The sequence below is a fragment of the Coturnix japonica genome, chromosome 23, assembly GCF_054131305.1.
Source record: "Coturnix japonica strain WE chromosome 23, WE-NBRP24, whole genome shotgun sequence".
Taxonomy (NCBI): Eukaryota; Metazoa; Chordata; class Aves; order Galliformes; family Phasianidae; genus Coturnix; species Coturnix japonica.
This window is the reverse complement of record NC_140685.1, coordinates 1,096,994-1,106,879: the sequence shown is the minus strand read 5'-3', so window position 1 is coordinate 1,106,879 and position 9,886 is coordinate 1,096,994.

Here is a 9,886-nt window from a genome sequence, read left to right as displayed (position 1 = left end):
ACTGCACTTTCCCAGACAAGGGATTCAGGTGCCACCTATGCCAGCAGGAGTGCCCTGCTTCACCTGGGTCTGCATGGAGGTAGTAACTCATGGTAGCTCTGAAGCCCTCTCCAGCTATCACAGATCCACTCACCATGATTCACCCACTTACTGTTCCCAGGTATTGAAGATGATGGGATCTACCAAATCAGTGGTTTGTTGCAGACCAGGATGAGAGAACAAGGCAACACAAGATGGGGATGTGGCATCAGGGCTGTGTTGGAGCACAGGCCCAGGAATAGGCGGAGGGTGGCTGTCCCTCCATGATACTTGCTCTATCCTCACAGAGTGAGCCATGACCTAGATAGCTGCCACATAGAATCATAGAATCACAAAGTTGGAAAGGACCAACAAAATCATCTAGTCCAATCGTCCTCCCTTTACCATACCTACAGAAAAACCCCTAAACCATATCTCCTAGCTCCTCCTCCAGACGCTTCTTGAACACTGCCAGTGATGGTGACTCCACTACCTCCCTGGGCAGCCATTCCAGTGTCTGACAAGTTCCTTCGTATGTCCAGTCTAAACATCATCTGATACAACTTGTGGCCATTTCCTCAGGTCCTGTTTGTTGCCTGGCAGAAGAGGCAACAATCCTCATCACAACCTCCCTCCAGGAAGTTGTAGAGTGCAATGAGGTCTCCCCTGAGCCTCCTCTTCTCCAGACTGAACAATCCCAGCTCCCTCTGCCTCTGCTTATAAGACTTGTGCTCCAGACCCCTCACCAGTTTTGTTGCCCTTCTCTGGGCATGTTCCAGGGCCTCAATGTCTTTCTTGTAGTGAGGAGCCCAAAACCGAACACAGTATTCAAGATGTGGCCTCACCAGTGCTGAGGACAGAGGGATGATCACCTCTCTGCTCCTGCTGGCCACACTATTTCTTATACAGGCCAGGATGCTGTTGGCCTTCTTGGCCACCTGGGCACACTGTCAGCTCATGTTCAGCCAAGCATTGACCAACACCCCCAGGTCCCTTTCCTCTTCATAGTCATCCAGCCACTCTGCTCCAAGCCTATAGCGCTTCATGGGGTTATTGTGGCCAAAGTGCAGGACCCGGCAGTTGGCCATGTTGAACCTCATCCCATTAACCTCAGCCCAGTGATTCAGCCTATCCAGATCCCTTTGGAGGGCCTCCCTGCCCTCGGGCAGATCAACACCACCTCCCAGCTTGGTGTCATCTGCAAACTTACTTAGCATGCACTCAGTTCCCTCATCCAGGTAATCTTCCACCAGCAGCTGTGCCAACATCGTCTGGAACAGTGGAGCAGGGGTGGCCCTGGCACTGCTGCCAGGTGCTGATTGAGCCCCCTGTCCACCCCAGAGGAAGGGCTCAGCCTGTAAGACCCGAGTGGAGCAACATCCAGTGATCAGTGCCCTCAAGCTCATCCTCTAGGAAGAGCCCCTTTGATCCCTTCATTGAAGTCAGCAGTAAGTGCCTCCCTGCAGCATCCCCAGGCTGTTGGATGTGGGGTCTGTCTGATCACTGTGTCTCTTCCAGAGCTGCCAGGCCCCCAGGAGCAGGTGCAGCAGGTGGCTGAGCTGCTGCAGAACCCACCCCTCAACTACTCTCTGCAGTATTTCGTAGCTCTTCTCTGCTCTAAGGAGATGGAGCTCAGGGCTGCCCTGCAGAGGACCAGGGTACGACGTAAGAGAGTGATTATGTGATAAGGATCAACCTTGACAGGGGCTGTTGTACCTGTTCTGGGGGCAGCCCTGAGGAAATACACAGTTGTCCTGGTACATGGGGTGGTTGGGGGCATTAGAACATAGCACCCCTTGCCTGACAGGAAGATGGATCCCTGATACATAATCCCCACAGACAGTGGGGTGGGGATGGAAGAGCCTGATGGGTTGCATGAGTAATCCAGCCTTATGCATCCACAGGGTGATAGAGCAGGTGCACATTAATAATATTGATTTAATTGATATTGATATATATTGATATTGATATATGGATATAATATTTCTCAAGCAGAGAATATTTGAGAAGCAGTAAGTGCCACTGTTTTAAATATTGACCTTTCAAGGCACAGGCAATAATAAGGCAAAAAAGAAAAACAATCTTGCCTTTGTGGGTTGTCAGAAGGCCCCTTTTCTACTATGTCTTCACTGCGTACTTTGAATAGGAAAGAGCTCAAGTGATGCACAGTGTTGATGTACCAAATGTAGAAGATATTTTACCAAAACTGGTGGAGTTCCTGGCACTATGCAACATACTGACCCTCTGCTGTCGTTCAGGACTCACTTGAACATTTACATCGAACACCATGAGTTGGAAGGGACCTACAAGAACCACTGAGTCCTGGTTCCACACAGTACCACCCAAACCCTACAGCTGAGAGCAGCGTCCCAGCTCTCCCTGAGCTTTGGCACTGGGGCTATGCCCACTGCCCCTGGGCCTTTCCCTGACCTCCCTGACAGAGCTCCATGTTGTTCCTTGGCTCCTGTCACTGTCACCAGAGAGCAGAGATCAGCACCTACCCCTCTACAGTACATTAATGTCTTAAAATAATGATTGCTGTTTCATGCTCTAGCAGGCTCTAACAGGGAATGATAGCAAGGGTATAAGGGCATTACATAGGAATGGTGTGAAGTTAATTACATAAGGAATTTTGAGATACCTTGGGAGGGCTGTGCTAGGCTCTAATGCAGCCCCATCTGTACAGCCTATAAATAGATGTGCTGGAGTGATCTTTTCCTTGAGCTGCTCCTGGGATTTGCTTCAGATCAAGCCACTTTGGACACTCATATTTCTGCACTGATGATTATCTAGCTATCCTCTTCTAGGATCACTTCTCAGAACTATCATATAACAACATGGACTCACACTTATCTCCGTTAAGAAAGGTGACATACCCTCTCACATGACCTTTAGATATTCATTAGGACAATAGCAGCTGTTTCTCCCCAGTCCACGTATTTTTAATTCTCCCCTATGCTGGTGGGATATGACTTTTCCTTACAAACGACCTTTTTTCTCGGTGTACTGAATTTACCATTACTAGATCCTGCTGTCTTCCCAGTGCAAGCACTAGGTGTACAGGATCACCATTCTTTGAAATACTTTTTTAAAACTGGCATTCTGCTAGACAACTTCCATACCTCCAGTAGCATGGTAGTTCACACATCTTAGTTCATAGTGAATAGAGGATAGACTCTTTAGCAAGGTGTGCTGTGATAGGGCAAGGGGAAATGGATTCAAACTAAAAGAGGGGAGAATTAGGTTGGATATAAAGAAGAAGCTTTTTACACTAAGAGTGGTGAGGCAGTGGCACAGGTTGCCCAGGTAGCTGGTGGATGTCACATCCCTGCTGACACCCAAGGTCAGGCTGTATGGGGCTCTGAGCAGTTACGGAGCTGTGGGTGTCCCTGTTCATTGCAGGGACTAAGTGACATTTAAGGGTCCTTTCCAATGCTAATAATTATATGACTCTCTGAAGTGTTTCCTAATTAGGCTGACTCAGGGAAGGCAGAAGGTGAAATAAGGCATTCAAGGTGAAATAGCCCCATGGTCCACAGGGTAATATTTAATTCCTGTCAGTAAGTTACACAGAATATGGATTGCTGCCAACCTCACAACTGTAGAAACAACCTGAAGACATGATCGTATCACTGCTTTATGCTGGAAAAAGAATGATAAATTTAGGATAGAGATCACCTTTCACCCCGAGTACATAATGTATATCACTGACCATTTTGCAGTGCTCAGCAGTTAGCTGTAAGACATCTTCAGTGCCCATCCTCCATGATTACAACAGAAGGTCCTTTCAGCCACTTGATAGCCGTGAAAAAAAAAAAAAGCTACCAAATATTTTTAAGATAGGAATCTCTCAGTGCCTATAATTAATTCTATTTGGCCTTGACTCAGTGTCAGATGCTCAGTGGCACAGAAAATCTACATTTCATTATTACACACTCTAGAGAAATTTACATTAGCTTTATTTTCAATTTTCATTTTTTAAAAGTGCCGTTGAAAGTCGGGCTGATAAAATATACCTTTAGAAGATATTTTCAAGGCTCAATAGATTTATTTCTCTTCAGTGCAGGAACACATGGTGAATTCAGAAACATATCAGATACATCTTTCCATGGCTATATATACACTCTGCCACCCACAGTTGTTTGAACTGAAAAATAAATGTGCAATATGTAAAAATCCTGAGAAGGGCTATGGAGTAATTTTCACTCATTTGTCCGTGGAGTGGGGGACTTTTTGCCAAAAAGCTTCAACAAACATTATGAAATGAAACTGTGGAATTACCATGGTATTCAGATACAGTCAGAATCACATCCAAGTTCAGTATCCTGTGCAAGGAACTTCTTTTTCTCCTTGTCTCCAGAACCAGCCCTACACAACTTTGCAATATGATTTACAGTATGCAGAACAGGGCTTGTCCCATAACCAACACCAATAATGTGTATAATAGAGTATCTTCTCTGTGGCTTTCAGAGCCTTTCATGAACAAATTTATTGAACTTGCATAGAATTTAAAAGTAAGATATTTATACTGGAGATGACCTAGGGAAGGCAGAAAAGGCCGGGCAATTTATCATCACTGAAGATGTAATGGAAGAAGGGGAAATGTAACACAAGAGAATACTGTATTTTTGGAAGCCGTATATGTGGATGGGGGACAACAAGGAGTTAGTTGCCTCTCTTCCCCATTCATTCCTCCAGGTGTAGAACAATAAACTCAACGTGGTGACCTGTTAATATGCAGTGAGAAAAGGGCAGGAAGGTGGACAGTATGAAGAACAAGTATCTACAATCTCTAGTAAAAGAGATTTTACATGAAAGCATAGAATATCTACCCCAGATAAGACAAAAATGACTAACACATTTATTCCAGCTGCAGGTATATAAAGTGTTCTGGGGACTTAGTTTTACTGCAGGATTAGGTTTACTGCACAGGACTACTTGCTCTAGGAAAAGAATACTTTCATGAACCTGGTGGAACAGAAACTGCATAACTGCAGTATGATCAAATGTATTTAGTTCAATGAGCAAATGTGTCACTGCAACCTGCACTAACTGCAGAAAACAAACACATCAAGAAAGAGTAAAACATTTCTAGGATAACAAAATGCACAATTGTGCAGGCTGTGGCTCGCATATTTAACCTGCCAGCAATGAAGAGCAGCTTACATTTAAATGCTGCATATTGGTTGACAAAGCGAGAATCAGGAGTACTCATACAGATGCTGCTTGCTTGATGATGATTGATCGATGAGCCCATGTAAGTAGCAAAATTTACAGAATTCCCTAAATGATAGAATTTACAGTAACTGATGAATGAGCTGGTATGGCACATATTAAAGAACTGATGGAATACATATGTGCCATTTTTAAGACCCAAGCGATTCTGATTACAAGTTCCTTTTATCATCTGTCAGTAAGCACACCTGGGATTGGCATCACCCACAAGCCTTGTTTCCTTTGTTTGTGGGAGATAAGCACAGTCTGGGAGATGGTTAGCTAGTAGTCTTGAAGCTCTTGCGTACCTTTGATTTTCATAAATCCAAGTTATCACCCAATAACTTAAGAATTCCCGGCTGTGCTAGAGGACAAGCCTTATTGAAAGGTCTTTAAACTAGGTATGAAGGGGGAAGGGGACAAAATGAGGGCCACTGGGGTTGAGTGGGTAGTTCAAGGCTCAAAACAGAGCTTGATGGGTGAAGAGGGTGGAGTTCAAAGGGATGGAGAGGGGTGGGGGGATGCTGCTTCCCTGAAGCGTCTGTACACTAACGCACCCAGCATGGGAAATAAATAGGAAGAGTTGGAGATCTGCGTGCGTTCGCAAGGCCATGATCTCATTGCAATCACAGAGATGTGGTGAGACAGCTCACATGACTGGAATGTTGTCATTGAGGGCTATGTGCTTTTTAGGAAAGATCGGCTGGCAAGGCGGGGTGGTGGAGTTGCTCTTTGTGTGAGAGGTGATGGAACAGCTTGTGTCAGATGCCATCTCCAGACAATTGGAAGAAAAGGAGGTTATCAGGAGTAGTCACCAAGGGGAGGTCATGCTCAACCAATCCAGTAGCCTTCTATGATGTTGTGGATGTAGTCTACCTTGATTTCAGCAAGGCATTTGATACTGTCTCCCACTCACTGTGCATGTCGAAGGATAGATTCCTTCCCTGAATCCTTCTTCAGCACTCAACATCACATTAAGGCCGCTTTTGTATCAGAGACAGGAGTGATAGTATGGAACAAAGACTGATGTTTTTCAGGTGCAACAGCACTGAGCAGAGGCTGATTTTGCACAAGACAGGAATACTGTCAACTGTTACAAGTTAGTAAGAGAGCTACCAGGTGCAGGTGGAAATGTCACTTGACTCCCTGCGCTCTTGAGGTAGCTGGCTTTAGTTCAGTATTACTTCAAGCCGTAAGATGGTCCCTGTGTATGTCGAAGGATTGATTCATTCCCTGAATTCTTCTTCAGCAATTCAGTTTAACATCACTCAGTTTTCTGATTTCATTTGCATCCTTTTTTGTACTTAATGTCCTGTTCTTCAGTGCCAACCTACTCTGTAAGTATTTTAGGCTTCACTGTAACCCCTTCACATAGATTGTAAGTGAAAAAAAAGAAGCCCAGGTTTAGCTTCCAGGTTAGGATTCCATCAATGCACTCCATGGTTTCATATTTCAGAGAATAAAGAGTCTTAAGATATGATTATTTCCCTTAGAGTGTTGTCTGCTTCTTTCCTGACTCAGTTTCTCTCTGTTTCATATTCTTGGAAGAAAATGACATTATCAGGAGTATCATGGGCTGAAACTGGAGCAGAGGAAGTTCCACATGCATGTGCACAAGAACTTCTTTACGGTGAGGGTGACGGAGCACTGGGACAGGCTGCACAGGAGGGCTGTGGAGTCTCTTCCTCTGGAGATATTCAAGACACACCTGGACACCTACCTGTGCGATGTGGTGTAGGGAATCTGCTTTGGCAGGGAGGTTGGACTTGATGCTCTCTGGAGGTCCCTTCAAACCCCTACAATTCTGTGATTCTGTTTCTCCTTCATTCTATAGGTTTGCCTATAATTAATCATTGCCACTGAACTGTCAGACAGTCTGCACAGCTGAAACCCATCATGGTCTGTGGCAAAGAATCACCTTTTCTGTTTTGTACCACCATCCTTCTTTTTTGTTTTGCTATTCTTGCATTGAATGGACACTGAAGGCCTCCCTCTGCCTCCTCCTCTCTGGGCAGGACAAATCAAGGGACTTCAGCTGTTTCTCATATTTCTCCCTTTCTAGACCCTTCACCACCTTTGTAGCTTTCCTTTGGACACTCTAATAGTTTTATATCCTTTTTTACTGTGGTGACAGAGTACTTGAGGTGAGGCCATATGAATGCAGTGCAGAGCAGGACAATCCCTTCACTTGACCTGCTAGCAATGCTGTACCTGATGCACCCCAGGGTTAAAAACAGTTCCATATATGCAGTCACCAGTAGCTAAGTATGCCTTCAGAAAGAACTGGTTCTTAGCCATATCTTAACTAAAACAGTACTCAGAAGAAAAGGCAGAATCATTTTCATTGCATAATAATTTGATAAGTAAGATTTGAAAGAAAAGATTATGTCGGATAGGCAGTATTTTTTATTCCATTATCTCTATAGTTAAACCAAAGACACACACAATTAAAATGCAAATGTATGTGCACACAGCAAATAATAAAGAATATTGGCTAGTAATACAGATCATAGGGGATCAGAACCAGACCTCAGGACTGCTAAATGCAAAAGGTGTGTGTAACTTTGATGCTGCAGCCAGCACAACCAATTTGAATCTGATATAGAGCAATCAGACAAAGAAAAACACAGTAATATTATCTTCACATCTGAGTATTATTACCATCATTTCATGTAGTGTTCATGCTTGTGCTTCAAGACAGGCTTTGACAGACTGGAGAGAACTTTGATTAAAAAAAAAAACCCACAAAAAATACCAATGTAGTAAAAGTATTTAAAAGAATACAGAGGAGTCAAGAAATAAGACAAAAATGTTAAAGAGAATACCTCTCAACTCTGCATGTTGCAATCCCAGGCTGGAAGGAATTTTCTGTAATTTTTCTGTAGTAGTATCCAATTGGCTTTTCCTTCATTATCCCTAAGTATTAGGTATCTTGAACATGAGACAAAACAAACAGGTAATGAAAACAGTGTAAATGACATTCTCTAGATATTCTCTAGATGAAATGATGGAAATAATGCATCTGAAAATCAATTTATTACTGGACATGTGCAAATTCTACAAAGATGTGGCAAATGTCATGGTTAAAATCCTCTGAGAAATGCTTGTTTTTAAATTATAGAAGAGATAATGCTGATGAATTGTCACTTCATTTCCTGTACAAAATAATATAATGGTAAGAGCATTTACCCAATGCATAAGAGACCTGAAGTCAACAAATCAATTCCCACTAACACTTCAAGAATTGAGATCCCCAGCCCTCATGCCCATCGCTACATGGCTTCCAGCAAACTCAGTGTGTGCATATGCCTGTGTGGGAAAGGATACACATACACAGCTTCCCTTCTGAAGTTCTACTGTCTGCCTGTAGGGAGAACAGAGTGCAAGAGTGTAAGAGGCCATGCTTTTTACACTATTGCCTCAAAAGTTTTCTGAAATGGACAAGTTCAGGCAAGTCCTGACCAAGGTTCCAGAAATCCCTTTGTCTGAGACAAACAGAAGGACAAACCCTGGGCAAGGGATGAGAAATCCTTTGTCTGAGGGTAATAGATGGACAAGTCCAGGGGAAAAGAGAGAGAGAGAGAGAGAGAGAGAGAGAGAGAGAGAGAGAGAAGATGCAGATGAATGGCCCTAAAGTGGTCCTTTTGTGTGGGCTTATCTCAAGGAAGATGGCAATCTCTGAGGTACTCACATGACTCAGACTGAAGCTTCCAGGAATGTCTCAAAGGCTGGAAAGAAGTAGGATAAAAAGGGCACAGACAAACCACAAAATTAGGTTTTCTGACACCAGATGCCTCAATACGGAAGCAAGGAGGTTTTCTGTCATCACATGCCTCACTACGTGAATGCCTGCATGCTGAAGAACCTTTTAGGCTTCTGACCTCAGATTCCTCGGTTGTCCTCCTACTGTCGCCACCGGACTCTCCTGGGCCTACTGATCGAGACTGCTTCGTGAGACCTTGCTACTTCGTGAGACCTCGCTACTCCATGAGACCCCGTTGCTCCTTTCCACCCATCTGCTGCTTTCGGCTTGCCATTCTGCTGCTTTTCTCCCCTATGCCTATTTTGCTCTGGAACAATGAAACAAGGTGCAACGGGACGCTGCTGCATCCAGGTGGTGACTATTCCCCGCTTTTAAGCAATTCTTGCCTCTTTTCCTACTTTTTCTATCACCCACTTTCCTGTCCCCATCACCCTAATTTTGATATTTGCTGCTCTCCCTTCCCCATCCCCTCGGCTGTCCATTATTTTTAATAAACTGGTCGGATCAGCATTTGAATGTTTTTCTTAATCTCACGCCGGGCATAACATATCAAAAGAACCTTGCCTCACTCCTAAATTGGAGCAAGACAAAGAGCTGTTGGAAAACAAGGAAAGAAGGGATTTCTTCCCAACCTAACAGTCAGGAAATTCATCTGCAGAGGGAAGCTGTCTATATTACTCATTATCCTAGGCCTCTTTATATGTGTCACCAGCTAAAACATCTCCTCACTGCTGATCCTACAGAACTATGGTTAACTCTATCTCTCCCTTATTTGTTCTAATTCAGACTATTTTATTTATTTATTTGTTTGTTTGTTTGTAATAGAAGATGAATTTCAAGGGAAAAGCTGGTGAGTTTCATTCCTTAATTTCCTCATTTGACTATATTGTG